The sequence below is a fragment of the Planococcus citri genome, chromosome 3, assembly GCF_950023065.1.
Source record: "Planococcus citri chromosome 3, ihPlaCitr1.1, whole genome shotgun sequence".
Taxonomy (NCBI): Eukaryota; Metazoa; Arthropoda; class Insecta; order Hemiptera; family Pseudococcidae; genus Planococcus; species Planococcus citri.
The window spans coordinates 55,480,933-55,498,055 of record NC_088679.1 but is presented as its reverse complement, the minus strand read 5'-3'; positions in this window follow the sequence as shown (position 1 = coordinate 55,498,055).

Below are 17,123 nucleotides of genomic sequence, written 5' to 3'. Positions count from 1 at the left end.
TCGATACAATAGCGAAATAGACGACTGAAAGGGAGGCAGAGAGAGAGAGACAGAAAGGCAAAGTGCTCTTTTTTTAAACTGTTCATTTCGACACTTATGCATAAATATAATGTAATCAAATAGCTAAAGAGGTTAAACTACATTGCAGTAGAAAAAAAAAGGGAGGAGGAAGTATCGCGATGGGGTAGGTCACTTTTATTCAAACGACCCTAATCTTAAATTTTACGCGTTTTATCGTCACCCTTTCATTTTATTTTTCCTATAATGTTTCGCCAGTATGATTTCTTTCTGTGTGTAAGCGCGAGTGATCTTTTTTTTCTTTTTATATGCGTAAAGTTTTGACAGAATTGGTGAAAAACGAAACTACCATGATTTGATTAGGGTGACTAGAAAAAAAAAAAAGTTTGCTATGTATTATGACAACATTAACGTTTCACTTTGACATTTTTATAAAAGAATCTGTTTCTTCTTTTTCACTTTTTTCTCCCTCCTGCGTTGTAAAATGAAACAATTAGTTGGTTTCAGTATATAAAGTAAGCATGTGTAGTACATTTAGGGTGATGTTGTAAAACAAAAGCTAATACACGACGGGTTTTTCGCATCTTCGTACGAAATTACCAAGTAGACGACGACGACCTAATACTACATAACCGAGCTAAGAAAAACTCGTAGGGTAAATCATCTTGGGAATTGGGTTGATTAGTTACCAATGCGCGATGCTGTGATAAAGTGTTGTAAAAAGCCGAAAAACATAAGCATTGGTTAATTCTGCCAGGAAACTAAAGACGGCGTAACCTTTTCTGAAAATTGGATAATTAATTTAACGGTTGAATAGAGCGACTGCCGAGTACCGAGGGTAAAATATGTCTCATTAGGCGTGATTAAGGGTAGAAAAAAAGAGCAAAGAGGGGGGAGGAGTCGTACGATGATATTTTAAAACATTGATCAGGTACAAACGATACCAAAGGGAGCCAGCTTGCCTCTGTCCATCTTATCTAGAGACTTCAAAAAATAAGGCTATTGACGTAAAGCGGGTTGCATATCGGTTTGCCTGAACATTATCAATTTGGTGGGCATTCTTATCAGCGAGTATCAAAATTTCATATTTCGAGCAATTTTCACACAAGGTGTTTTCGAGATTTACTTATAGCTTTTATTCAGTTTTTTCTTCAATTGTAAACACAGTTAAACCCTGTGATGAAAAAAGATCCGCTCTTTGTCGAGGTTCAAAGACGTTTTGTTAATTTCTTTAAACCTCGACGAAGAGAGGATCTTTTTCCATTACAGGGTTTCACTCTGTTTACAATTGAAGAAACGACTGAATAAAAGCTATAAATTTAAAAAACATCTTGTGAAAATTGTTCAAAATACATATGACATTTCGATACTCACTGATAAGAATGCTCACTAAATTGATTAAAGTTCAGGCAAACTGATATGCAACCCGCTTTACGTCAATAGCCTTATAGAAAATAAAAATCAACTTGATGAAATGACAATAAATCATCGAATTGATTTCGATTTAGCATCATTCAAAGAATGAATAAACACTGAAGCAATTTCTTCGGCGCCTCGATTTGAATCTGTTTCCGACCTCATATAAAATTTCGGCTCTTTCATTTTGTACGTGTATTGCGTATTCCTCATTCGAGAGGTAGTTTGGTTGTATTTGTAATTATTCTTTTATTATGTTTAATTGTGTACAATACATTCGTCTACACATGTGTTCGCGTATCATTGATTCCGTATATGTGATATATTGGTCCTGAGCCGGGGTAAGTGTATTATCGTCTGGTAATTAGCTTATGCAAGTACTATTAAAGAGTACGTTCTCCTATATATTAACATTGGCGCTCAACGTCAATACTTTTTGTTTTTTAACTGCTTATTGTCCATAGACAAAAGAACCGCGGAGCTCGCACGCTTGCTATTTTTTCTTTTTAGGTGGAATTATCCACACGTAAAAGTTAAAAAAGTGGCTTTTTATTTGTATTAGCAATAAGTAGGCGCTTTATTTTGCATTTTCGCGTAGGTAAAATTTACTACGTGAAAAATTAATTTTTATAAAATGTTGATGAACAAAAATCGAACTTCGTTATACCCTTTTCGAACAAACGAAGAAAACTCCTACTTCGTCCTAAAGTATTCAAAGCGATTGACTCGATTTAATATTCCACTCGTAGAAAACTCACGCGATTCTGCACCTACAGCTTCTGAACAACTTTAGATAGGAAGAGATAGAGGCAGAAAAAGCGCAAGAGGAAAAATACAACTATTGCGACGACGACGACGGTCGTAAATTATAACGATGTTAGTACGTGAACGATAAATAAGGCATTGAAAGGTTTTAAAAGCCAACGCTTAGGCGCTGAAAAAGCGGCAATTTGTTCCGCAACAAGGTCGTAACTGAAACGTAACGTATGCATCGTCGAATCAGCAACATACTACAGTTCCCTTCGCTACCTGCCACCCCTATCCGGTAGCAACTTTTATTTACGACTTAATTCCCGGACGTACGCGTTTAAAATATGTAGAGATAGAAATACGCGAAAAACGAAAAAACACAGGGGACGAAGAGTGGGGGGCACGCATTGAGTGCGTAATCCATACATACACTTTACTATAGATGTACAACTTTTAACATGGTTGCCGTTGGGGAAACTGTACCAAAAAATACGATCAAGAGTAGGTAGCAGGAGTGTAACTAGCATAACTACAGAGGAACGAGCTTTTAAAAAAGCCCTTGTCTCTGCATGTAGGTCTAGGTATATCTGTCGTAAAAAATGCATCCGTTCATAACATGACTTGATTTAATTTAATTCACGAAACATCATTGATATAAGATATCAAAAAACCTTCCTCCCTCGCCTTACTTACAAGGAAGGCTCTTCGAGTGCGGGGTGGCTGAAAAATATTTATTTGATTTATTAAGAAAATCTATATTATTTTATTATCATTTTTTTTTCGACTGATATTCATTTTTTCTTTATTATTTGAAAATAATTTTTGCATAACGTTTATTAACTCAATGTATTAGTTTGGAATTATTGAGCTCTTCAATTAGAATTCAATTTTTATTGCACCTATACTTAATTGACTTTTTCCGATTTAACAGAACTCTTCAAACCGAAGATCAAATTTGGTAACAATTCTATAGTAAGTACATACTTCGACAATTTATACATTTTCATTTTTTTTATAATTAGGAAATTCGTCACGTTTATTCGTCTCTCATTTCTGATAGGTTTCTTCCCTCCCACTCTTGAGTCACTATTCAAAATTCTCCCGAAGGTCCAATTTTTTGCCGCTGTAGCGATTCGCATGTATCGTCAAAGAATCAGCGCTTCTCTCGCAAATGGCAACTTGGAGAAACTGTTTCCCATAAGCTACAAATGACCCAAATGATTCATCTTTTCGGAGAAAGAATTGTGTTCGGACATTTGGAGCGTGTATACCTCCAAATACAAGCCATGAACAGCAATCTTTGGACAAGACGTTTATGGCTGTGATCAAACACAACTACGTTACTGCTACGTATGTATTAGACTACAGAGAAAAAAAAAAGTAACGTGTGGTTTAAATGTGCATATTGTAAGTACATACTAATTTTTTTCGCAATTTTATGCTGATCACGATGATGTATTCGTTTTTCAATTTATGTGATCACTGATCAGGTTCGCAAAGTATACGAGTATTATATTGTAGTATAGATTTCCGAGAAACAGAAATGCACCTAGGTGTGCTGAGAAGTCGGACAGCTCTTTTCTATAGTTCATTATGGAATACGTTTTGCTCTTTTTTATTCGAAAACATAGGAAAAAAGATTAAAATATTGGGCGCGGAAACCAGTAGAAATCACCAGGAAGAAAATCTGAGACGAGCAGCGAGAAAAGTGAAAGAAAACCACTGAAAGTACTCTCATACACCTACTACCACTAAAATTCAATCAATTTTTGGAAACTCATGTTATTTAGTATGATAACTTCACAGTTTTTGTCAACATTATATGACTTTTTTCACGATTTCATTCTATTTCGATATTTCATCTATTTTTCGTTATTTTGCACAGTTGTTTCCGTAACTGAGCATTTTTGCGATATTTTGCTAAATTCCTTACAGTGTTTCATCAATTTTCAGACAATTTGAACAATTTTTGTGCGATTTTAACAAATTTGCAAATATGTACCTAATTTTTGAAAAATTTTGCATCAATTTTCAGACAATTTGAACAATTTTTGTGCGATTTTAACAAATTTGCAAATATGTACCTAATTTTTGAAAAATTTTGCTCGATGATGCTACTTTCATCATCAACTTACGATATAATTTTCAGTAACTGGGAGGTCAATTTCGCGATGATTATTTAACCCGTAATTTCCATATTTTTGACAAATCATAATTCAATTTTGAGAATTCATCATCAACTTGCGATATAATTTTCAGTAACTGGGAGGTCAATTTCACGATGATAATTCAACCCGTAATTTCCATATTTTTGACAAATCATAATTCAATTTTGAGAATATTTGATCTCGTACATCAACTGCACGATAAAGCAATCAATAGGTCCGCTACGAAGTTTCAAGTTCCTCAACGTCGAATTAAATCTCAAAAATCCCGCAAAAAATTATCGTTACACAATCAAAACAAGCACCAGGAAATGACCGCGAAAATGACGAAAAAATTCAACACTTTACCCCCTTCTCCCCTCCACTAACCAACCCCTCGTATTACTCGACAGAAAACGCATTACATCGTGGACCACATACACTGGAATAATAATATCGTCTCTTCCATCATCGTACCCCCCCCCCCCACCAAAAGGAAACTAACAAACGAGCCAAGCCAGATGGGAAATACATTGTCTATACGAGAAAACAAATCGTTAAATCTGTAATCGAGTAATTTAGAGTAAAAGCCCGATTTCGTTCAAACGAATTCCGCAAGTGGAAATAGAGCACCGACAGGAAAAAAGAAATCTAGACTCGTTATTAGGGTGCAATAGATGGAACCATTTTCTACTCTTTATTTTCGCGTACGTTACTGCAGCGAAATGAAAAGGAAATATTTTTATAAAACTAGTTTAATTTATCAATATCGAGCTCATTTCACTTTCAGTACGAAATACATACACAGAGCACATGCATCATCACGTCAGTCACCGATGATCTTCCCAAAGATCAAGTCATCAAGTGATCCAAGGTGATTCATACGAGAGAGAGAGGGAAGAGAGCTGACGACGATTTTTCTCTTCAAATGATCGTTTATTTCTCACGAACGAAAAGCTATCCAGAATACTTCATTTATTTCACTAATCAATTCGCTGAAAGATTATTTCCAAAACTCGAAAAAGAAACATTCAAAGCGTATGAATGATTATTACGTCGAGTGGTAAATTTAAAAGGCAAGTTCATTACGAATTACATTACGATACACAAAGTACGTCAAAGTTGATGTCACACCGCTGTGCATGAATTTCGAGAATAATATACAAACGCCGAACATGTATAGTCAAAATCGTTTGTATAGTTTATCACGCTCGGTTGATAATACTTCGGTGGCGGGAACCGAAAACTTATTCAAATACGACGAGTACGTGTAATATATTGTGTACGTAAATGTATTATAATACACTCGCGTCTTGCCAAACGCCGACATGTAAGGAAAAGAGCAGACGAGAGAGAAAAAAAAGGCTGAAAGTGAAATGTTCCGGTTGCAGTTTGACTTCGATACGCCTCATTTATAACGCGCTATAGGTTTATGCATATTAGAAACGACTTAAAATTTTTACGTACGTATTAAATTGACGCGCCAAACATGTTACATAGTTACATATCGTACGTACTACAATTCCCCGATTTATTTTTAAATCGTTTTAAAAACCTACGAATATTAAGTGAAAACGTCGAGTCGAACGCGTTACCCTTTTGCATCTTTTCTATTTTCTGTCGCGATTTACTTTACCCCCGTCTCGACGTATTCGAAATAATTGCAAATCATTGGGGAAAAATTACACGATGTTTATTTTTATTGAATTTTTTTCGCCCGTATGCTCGATGTGTGGAATCGGCAATATTGCCATACACATGTCGACTGCTCTGCGGAAGAAGGGCCAAACTGCTTTTTTACACCCGTTTCTAAAACGGTAATCGCCATACACAGATTTTATAGTATTATAAATTAGGTTTTAAATTTTTCTCGCCTTCATTCACCATTCAGGTACAACATTACATGGAAAAATCACAGTTTGATTTAAAAATTTATTAACAAGGAATGTATTTGTAGTGAATGATGAAGATTGGCCCTTTGAGCTATATTATTTTTCAATTTTTACACAAATCAAAAGGGCCAATCTGTCAGTTTTATCGACATAAAGGCACGATTTCACCATTCTTGGGCAAGGAATATTTTCGAGAAAAGAGTCTTCTACTATTCCCAGCAACAGTTTTTTTTCTCTTGTCGTTTCTGATAATATGCCGCAATACGAACTCCTTCTTTTGTATTTCAACTTTCAAGAAGAGCCCAGTAATTTGAAAAAAGTTCATCGTGTTCTGGATCAGAAAATGAAGTTGCGCATTTCTTCGAACACTTTTCGTTGTAACCAGGTTTAATATTTCTTGCTGGAATAGTTATTCCCTTTTGAGTTTTCATAGGATTGACCCGAAGTTTTTTTCAATTTTCATGATACTCGTTTCACTTTTTTGCAGTCTTTTCTTCGGCCAGCAACACAATCGATTACCTTTATCCCCTCTTATGGGAGATTGCCCAATTTCTTAGTTTTTCTCGAATATCTAACTTTTGAATGGTTGATGCTACAGATTTGAATTAGAAACCAGCTTGTAGAGGAGAAAAAGTTGATCATTTTTCATTCTTCAAACACCCATGTGCCCAATCAAAATTTTGAGATATTTTAATTCAAATGTAAAAAAATTGTAACTTTGAAACTTTGAACTTTGATAACTCGAAAATTTGATCAAGCACATAGGTTTTTGAAACATGAAAAAAGATCTACTCTTTCTCCTCTACAACCTCGGTTTTTCCCCAAAGCTCTAGCGCTTTTCAATCAAAAGATGTGAAAGCTCTAAAGCTCAAATTGATTCATAATCATAACATTCTCTTCCGGTGGTGTGAGAGTATCATTACGATTAAATTCAACCGAAAAAAGAAAAACATGAAGCAGCAGTCTTATTATTCTAATAGATACAGTGTAATAATTTTATCCAAAACAGCAATAGCAACGTACCATCTGTATTATTAACAAGGGCATCTTGCGAATTACGAGGAGTTTTTAATTTCAATCTTTTGGAGAGCATTCCGCCTCTCACTCGTGGCATTTTAAATAATGATTTTCACACACAACAGGCAATTTTTTTCAACATTTTCAACATGAATCTCAACTGGGAAAGTTGAAAACTTTGTCTTCGACGATAATTACTGTAAAACAACAGCGGCAATGTATACCTACTTTTCAGAGAATCGTCTATAAAAGGTGTTGTTAAGACTTCAAAAATTGGTAACAGCGGTTGTGTTGACACTAAGGATGGCACAGAAAATCAAAAAACACGAAGCAAAGATAATTATTCTCGATTTGCCCTAGGAAACTACGTTATTCTGTTGGAAAAGCAATACAGTTTGGCTCTTTTTCTGCTCATAAAATCAGATTGGCCCTAAAAAACTTCACAGTTTGGCCCTTTTGACTTTCGTGAAATTTGCAAAATCAGTTTGGCCCTTGGGTGTAAAAAAGCAGTTTGGCCCTTCTTCCGCAGAGCAGTCGATGTAATGGGGAGAGAAAACGCGTTTTTGAATAAGAAATAAAGAGTTCCGATTATGTAGTGTACGTCGAGAGTTACATGACGAAATACGTAATATGTGGTGAAGTATAGCGGAGGTTTATTCATGTTTCATGTACCATTCTTTCATATAACTGCGTAAAAGCATAGCGGAGCAATATTTTTGAAAAAAATGCTTCGAAGGGGCGCAGTCTACCATTGAAATTGGAAGTTTACATAAATTAAGCCAACTAATTGCTGAATTTTAGGAGGGGTCAACGGACATGCAATTGAGGAAGTCATACGATACATATAAAACACCCTCTGAATAACTCGCAGCATGAAACCAGCAGAGTAGTGTGGATTCCAAAGGTTCAATCGAAGCAACCTGAGGAAAGCCAATTTATACCTACTGTGTACCTATTTTCACACCACCTATCTAAATCAGGGAATCAGTTATTAGGTGATCATAAATCTAGACCTATGTGACGTAATCACCAATGTACAAATACATGAAACTATTAAACTGTATAATAAATAAATAACAGATTGGTAAAATAAATGAAAAAGACTCACCCGACAGCAGCGATGTCACCTTGAAGATTCATCCGTCAGCACTTTGAAATAATTCATCGGCACACGCGATTGCGATTCACAACTTTGCAAACAAAATCGCGACGATTATTACATACGAGTACTTGGATGAAAAAAATTACCACGCGTGATTCACAGACGAAATTCGATTTCCACGCGGATTACGACCACAGTATTCACACTTGAATGCGCAAGATGAGCGAACGAAGACGCGAAGGTTGAAGATTCATCCGTCACTTTGAAATTCAATCATCGACACACGCGATTGCGATTCACAACTTTGCAGACAAAATCGCGACGATTATTTTATACTTGAGTGAAAAAAATTACCGCGCGTGATCCACAGACGAGATCGATAGTATAGGTGTTAGTGCAGAATTCATTTTTCTTTGGCAAAAATATCGTATAAGACTGTGTGATCAGAGGATTGGTGGTACAAACTTCAGATTTGGAACGAGTAAAAAAATGTAAAGATGAACAAGTTGCCAATTTTGTAGATTGAAGGGGCAAAATAAATTTTCAAAATCATCTACTTTGACTTTTTGGCCAAGTTAAAAATTGAAGGGGCTACAAATGATTTTCACTTTCAAAAAATCTTGATGAAAAAAATGAATGCGGAAATGAATACTAAGTACATACATGAAAAAATTGACAAATTTTGTTGTGATCATTTTTTTTACTCCAAAATTTAAAAAGTTTTCGAAGCTCAACAATTTTTGATTTGCTAAAATTTTTATCAAATTTAAAATTTTTGAGCTTTAAAAGCTTTTCAAAATTTTGAGTAAGAAAAAAAATTATCATTACAAAATTCAATCATTTTTTGACGTGTATGTATTCAGATCCCGCATTCATTTTTTTCATTGCAATTTTTCGAAATGGAAAATCATTTGTTGCCCCTTCATCAATTTGAAATTCAGGCATAAAGTCAAAATAGGTAATTTTGTTCATTTTTCAAAGTACTACCGACTCTCATGGTCAAAAATTGGATTTGGGCTTTTAAATTTTGAAAACGTATTTTGCCCCCTCAATTTTGAAGATAGACCAACACCTTCACATAATCTTTTTCCTCAAGTTGTACTCGTACCTGGCGGTATCCAAATCTGAAGTTTGCACCACCACTCTCCGGACACCCAGTATTATTACCCCTGAAGCGTTTTTCGAAATTTCGAGGCCAAGTTGAAAAAAAGTAGTGGAGTATTCCGAAAATACACTTCTTTTACTATTTTCAAAAAAATACAAAACTAATTGACAAGAAACGATTACATCTTGATCTAACAGTGAATCGTAACGATGCAATTACAATCCCCTTATAATGTATGTATGTGCATTCTTATCTGTTACGTTCAAATAGATGCCAAATTATCAGAAAGGCGAGAAGATCGAATCTTGGGACTGGACCAAGTATTAATTTTGCCACAGCCTAAAGGTTCTAACCCTCTCAAAATTTTTGAGAATACAGAGAATTGAATATGCGAATTAAGAACTTACATTGCATTGGACTTAGCGCATGGAATTTACAATTTTCCGAATTTAAGAGATCTTTGGAGCAAAGATACAGGTGTGGATATCTTCATAAATAATATGACACGAAGACGGTTTTTAGCAATTCGTAATGCGCTACATTTTACATCAAAGAAGAAATGTAAAGAAAGTAGCAATCGATGTCAACATGGTAGATGAAATTGACGAAACCGAGTGGAATTCCATCAAAGGAATGGAGGAGGTCAAGGAGACGGCGGAAGTCAAAAGAGTCGGAGACTATGATAATGCGATTGCGATCAAACTTTCGAATGATATTAAGGAGAGTCCAAATGTCGTACATGTGCTGAAACCCCCTTCAAGGGAATTAAATATTTGTCTTCGATTAATTTAAATTATAATTTAAGCGAAATACTTTTACGTGATATTTATAATACATTATGATAATTTTACGATCGGTTTTGTGTAAACGCTCACGTTAATATTCGGAAATTTTTCCTCAAAATTTCAGATTTGAAATTCAATAATTTGCGATGAAGAAGAACGACAAAATCATGATTCTGAATCGAAGCAAAGTGCCGATGACGATGACGGCGCGGCGATCCGCCAGTTAAAATCCAAAAAGCCAATGTAAAAAGTTCAGACTAGAGCCCAGATTAACCTTAAACGGAAACGAGCTCTAAGAACTGACAAAGCAGCAAACAATTAGGTGTGCACAATGAACACGAAAATTCATCACAAAATGAATGTCTAAAAACTAAGTACCCTAGTTACCTATACCTTTACCTACCTAACTACCTACATCAATACTGAAAAAAAAGCACTCACCAATATAGTAGAAGTCATCACCGGCACCGAAGTATCTTTTGTCTACATGCACGTGCGTAAAATTCCACACGAAATTCACATCTAATTGCTCGAGAATTCGCAAGACATTTTAAGCAATGATTTTTCCCAAAAATAACTTGACCAACTCGCGACAATGATCGAATAAAATGGAAAAAATTTCAGGAGAAAAATACCAGAGAAACCGATTAAAACATATCGTGCAATTCTCGACACGATCGCTTCTTGCAAACAACGGCGTATCAAGTTAGATAATGAATTGCAATATTGAAGCAAATGTCGAACGAAAAACCTACACAGTCCTCTAGGATCGTTCCTATCTTATCGCTTTGATCGACGATAAGAATTAAGGCACCAACACGATTCGCAGAAAACAAGTAATTGTGAAACTTGTTGAAAGTGGAACTAAACAAAAATGTCTGCCTCAAAAATACGACATACATAATTAGATACCTAGGTACACGAGATTTTTACATTTTTAGCTCAATCTTGAACATTTTCAGGTAAAATCAAAAAATGGTACGAACATTGGCATGAAAAGAAAAGATTTTCAGTTTGAGGGGGGAGGGGGGGTGTCTGTCGCCGCAAAATCCAAAAAGCCAAATTCGTACTTTTTTGTACTTCCAAAATGAAATTTCGTATAAAAAATCATGCCTTCAAGGTGAACTCAAGATTTTAAAATATGTACCTCAAATTTCCATTAGTATTGAAAATGGTTCAACTGGTACTCATTTTACCGCATTCGTCCGCAGCATGCGAACGCATGTTCAGTTTTCAGAACAATGTAAAAACTAAGAAACGCAGCCGCATGAACATAAAAACGCTCAGTGGAGTCCTTGGCAGTAAGTCGCTTTTGCACCGCACTGGCAAATCTTGTTACAATTTTCCGATTAACAATGATATGATAGCTTTTCATAACGAAAATATGTACGACCATATTGTTAAAAAAAAGGCCCTGAAGGTCCAAAAGGAAAAAAAATGATGGACTGTTCCGGTTTTCTATTGTGAATGTTGAATGAATTTTTGAATTTATTTCGGTTACACGTTACAACCTCTTTTTGTTTTTTAATCATAGGTATGTGTGTCGTTACGACTGTTACCAGACAAACCTTGTTTTAGTCTGTTTTGTTTTGTTTTCAAAATTTCAGAAACACCTATCTCAATTTATTTTTAAGTGTTAGCTTATTGGTAGTAGGTACAGGAGTGGGCATGGGCAAAAGTCGAAATTTTCAAGTTTTAAAAATGTTTATTTTTCATCAATAAATTGAAAACTAAGCAGAAAAAAATGAGTGACAATACGTCGATGGGAAATTTAATTCTCTACGATGTCCCTCGACGTAATTTTTTCGTAGAGTGCTTCCTTCCGCGTCCAGGAATGATTTTTGAGGATGCTAGCTGACTTTTACCCACCCTTGTACATTCCAATTAGAAACTTTTATATTTAGTTTCAGTCAATTTCTCAATTGTGATCTGTCACGAGAAAACCAACCTAGTGTCCAAAACGTAAATTTTACAGGAAGGGCATTTGAAGTTTTGAATCTATGTATCAGGCGATCTAAAATTTGTAGGTCCTTGAAACTTGCACCACTTTTGGCCCCCATCAGTGCCAACATAACCCGATATTTTTTTTTTCAGAATCATCACATTCAAGGTTGCCAAGTCCAATAATCGAAATTTCCCAAAATCGATTTTTTTGAATTTTTTGCCAAAAATGTTGCAAAAACCACTCGAGTATGAATTATTAATGAAGAATAAGTTATTATTATTAAATTTATCACGTTTCTTACCAAATTTGTTCAAGGTGAAAAGAGTTGATTTTTCCAGAGTGAACCTCATTCAAATTTCAAAAAAACGGCCTAAATCCTACAAATGTGAGCCGATATCCACAAAAATTTGTATGTTGACTCCCCCGGACATACATTTCAAGAAAATCAAAAAAAAAAATTTTTTTCATTTTTTTTGTAGTTGCTCAATTTTTTTGACCTTAAATTTAGGGTCAAAAGAATCGTTCGCGAACGTTTTTAGCACCGCAGGCAGATTCAGCACTCTGAGTACTACTAATATCCACCATAAAAAAAATATCGATTTTTTGGACACTAAGTTGGTTTTCTCGTGACAGATCACAATTGTTTTATTTTGATTTGTAATTTTAACTACTGCATTGCATGTTTTTTTTTCTCAAATTACAAATTTATTACATATTTGGTATCCTCTACCGGATTATTTGCTTTGGCTAGTTTTCTTTACAGCTTCACTAATTCACTTTTTAATTAATTACAAGAATTCGTGAATGTAATGTGCACGAATTTGAATGTATTGTATAGCATATGCATAAAAGCTTCTTTAAAAAAAATCTCGAGAGGTAATACTTTATATTATAATCCATTCGCTTTCAATTTTTCAAGCTTTAGAACTTGCAAAATAAATAAAATGAAGTATTCTTGAAATTTCTGTTTCAGTTCCTCATCGCCACCTAAGGGCCAAAGCAGAACTTGAAGAACAGGAGAAGACACAATTTCACAAAATATAAAAATCATACGTGTATCTAATAATAAAGACAACATCAATGATCAAACTAATGAAACATTGTTTTTTTTTCTTTCAATTGAGTTGCAGGGAAGGCGAAGGGACCTTAGGGTAAAATTTTTATTTTTTGTTTTTCCAGGTTTTCTGGTAGAAAATTTAATGCGGAACAACATTGCTTGATCAGTATTCAGTTTCGTTTTCGCCAAATATGGCTAAAAAAATTCGTCACGTGCCACTGCCTGAGAAGTTGAAATACATCCACGCTAAAAAATGCTCTGAAATGAAAAATGTTTCACTTATTTCAAAGAAAATTTTTCGAAGAATTCAAATTTGCCATCAGTTTTACGATAAAATTTGATGCGAGTGTATGAAAATGACTTCAAAGAAATTGAAAATAATTTTATTGCCAAAAATACGAAAGTAGAGCGTAAAGTGTATCCTGTGTTGAATTATGCAATAAAAAAAAAATTTGACATTTTTTCGTTTTTTGGTTGCACTGTAAAAAAATTTTCGCTCAAAGCAATATTTTTGCATTCTTTCAGTAAATTAATCATTCCTCATGGAGGGTTTTCGGGAAATTACCTAAAATTTCGATGTTTTATGCCCAAAAATCTGGTTTTGCCCCCCCCCCACCGGCCCCTTCCATAATAAATGGGCGTAGTGATAAAAGTGATTTTTTTTTCGAGAGAAAGTAGCGATATTTGTTTAGCAGCGCTTGGCAGCCCTGAATGCGATTCAAAAATCTAAATAAGAGTTAGATAATACGTGGTGAATATCAATGAAAATTGAAATTTTCATCTTGAAATCGTGTTTTTTCATTTACGTGTTTTGTTAAATTGCTCTCATACACTTTTTTTCAGCGGATAGACCACCCGGGATGGCCGGAACTAGAGTTCCAATAAGAATCGATAGCCTATCGATAGTCAAGTAAAAACGATAGAGCATCGATAGTTCAAAAATATCGATTTTCCATATCACTCATCACTATCCAGAAAACTTGAAAAAAAAAAAAATCAAGAAGCTACTCGTTTCTACCGCAAAGCTTTCGAAAGACAAATTCTACCGATTTTCATTCAATCTTTAAAAAGGGATCGAAAATTACCTTCGTACTTCAGAGATTCTGTATTTCTCAAAATGATAGAAAAATCCATTCAAAATCATAGCATTATTTCGAAACATGAATCTTTCAATAATGAAAAATTCTCGTGGAAAACACAAAATTCTTTCCAGAATGAAAAAATCAAACCTCCCAAATTGGGCAGAAATCCTCCCCGTCCCGAAAAGATCACAGAAAATCTCACTCAAGAGGAAGAAGTCGTAAAAAATCATACTACTTATAATATATATAAAATCTATCAAGCATTCAAAACTAAAAAAATGTCCCGAGCATACTCAAAAAATTCGTTGAAAACCCTATTCGGATCTTAAGAACAAAATCTGCTCAAAAAAAAAAATAAAAAAATCGACAAAAAATTGTACGAAGAGTTCTGATCAAAGATCTCAAAATGTAGAATAATTTCTCCTCCAACAAATTCATTGATAACGTGAAACCAATCACACATCTGCGTGACAGGTTGCCTAAACCACGTCTGAAGGCCCAGTTAACCAGCGTTTACTACTAGCAGTAGTTCCAAGAGTAAGTCGCCGAAAACAATGTCCAAGCCCTCCACCAAGTACCAACATTAACCCAGACTTGACTTACATATTACGTGAAGTATCTAATCGTATTACTAATAATATTTAATTTAATGTAAATAAACAACTCACCCGAGTGCAGCGATGTCAAGTTGATAATTTTCCCGATTGCGTAGTGGTTTGAAATCTTCCAACACACACGATTACCGATAGCACACTGAATACAAAATCGAGACGAAAACTATACTGAAAAAATTTACAACGCCGTTTTAAATCGCGACGAAAAAGACTGAAAGATACATTTACGACGCTACTTTAACAAACAAAAACACGAGATCGAATGTTGATACGCGACAATACTTTGAAAAAAAAAATTCGACACGATCGAAAACCGAAAAAGTGGACTAATTACTCGATGTTAACGATACAATGATCTACATTACTCGCACATGTATTATTTTGATGGGATTTGTCAAAATAATTTATCGATCATGATGAACATAATATGTAGTTGCATACTGCATTCCGAATGTGAATTGGCAAAAAAATTCGATTCAAGGTTTTTCCTATTTTCTTGTAGTTATTATTCAACTTCAGAATAATATTATGCTTTGATTTTGATTATTTTGATTTGATACACTATTTTGAACGGATTTTGAATGCATTATAAAAAATTTTTTTGGCGGTTTTTCAGTCTGGGAGATTTCTGTGCAATTTTTTCGGCATTTTCCAGTCAGGAATAGGTCATGAAAGCACCATTTGGGAAGGATTTTCGATAAACGTAAGTCGAATACTCAGAGTCAGTAGATAAATTGATTTTTCCACTTTTTTTTTACAACTCAGAAAGGATTTTTTATCGTAATGGGATTTTTCTTTCGATTTTTGGAATTTTTTACTATTGGCAGATGAGCCTTTTCTTTCCCATCATTGCTGGCTGGGTTATTTTCGATTCACATGTCGTAGAATATTGTTACATATGTTCAGACCATACTGAATCATTTTCGTAACGCCGGTCATCAACTTGAAGTTACATTAATTTTGCTATTAACCCTAAATGAACTTAGATGATTTATAAGGCAAAAAACCACCGTAATAATTGGACCACCTGAAGTTCGTATTCAATGAAACTGAAACCATTCGAAGGTAACTCAATGGCTAATGGAGTGAGCTCACCGGCGACGGAGTAGATACGAATACCTTCCCTTTTTCGTGTGTATATTTCATTGAATAACAGTATCGCGTACGATACCGGGGCCTCTTAGCATCATTAATTATAATTTCTCATTAAAACTGACGCCCACCTGACCGGGTTTGCGACGAACTTATACCTATGTCGCCACGATATAAAAACAGGTGTCCGTTATTTAGGTCCATTTATAAAAAATTAACTTCGTATTTAGGGGGTTACAAGCGTAATTTATTGTTTACTTCCGTACCCGATGCGAAAGAAACTATTCACCAGGTTTCCAGTAGTAGATAACGTAATGTATCGTATGTTTTTGACTGGAAATTATGTTTGGAAAACACTGTTTTCCTCTTTCAAGTATTTTCAAAGCAAGGATTGAAGTTGAAATGAAAAGAAAACTGAAGGGGTTGATCAGCATAATGTAAAAATTTCAGTGATACAGTCAAAATGCAATTTAAATTGATAAGAGTAGTATCCTCTAGAAATCTGTACTTATCATATTAACATCGCATTTTTTTTCCAATGATTGCTCACCTTGCGAGTCAATTTTCATCATTGATAATTTTATTCAAAAATGTGGACGTTAACATTTATTGAGACACTGACATAAAATTGACTAATAAATCAAGTCTGACATCCTCTCAAACGAGAATAAACTAAGATGAATACTCAAGAGTTTGCTTTAAAAAAAAAAAAAAAAATAGATTAGATTGATAGTAGGATAATTCCATATGCAAAGCAACTTTTACTTCTGTGTCTTCTGAATTTAATTACTCTGTTCATTCTGATAATGTGACTTTTTTCACTGCATGATTCATTTTTAAACCTCAAAATTAGTTACGATTTCTAAAGAAGCTCGGGTGGGGGGCTTCAGTTTATCACAATTTTACAAAAGACACACGTTTTTCAGATAAATTTTTCAAGATTAACTGAATTTGGGTTATTTTAGCGAATACTGAAGACTTGTTGTTTGCAATTAAGTATTACTACGGACACAATACATTCCCGAATAATTCTGTATTCTGTATCGATAGTTTGTTGTTATTCTCGATAATTCGACATCTTGTACCGTTTTTCACTACAAACTA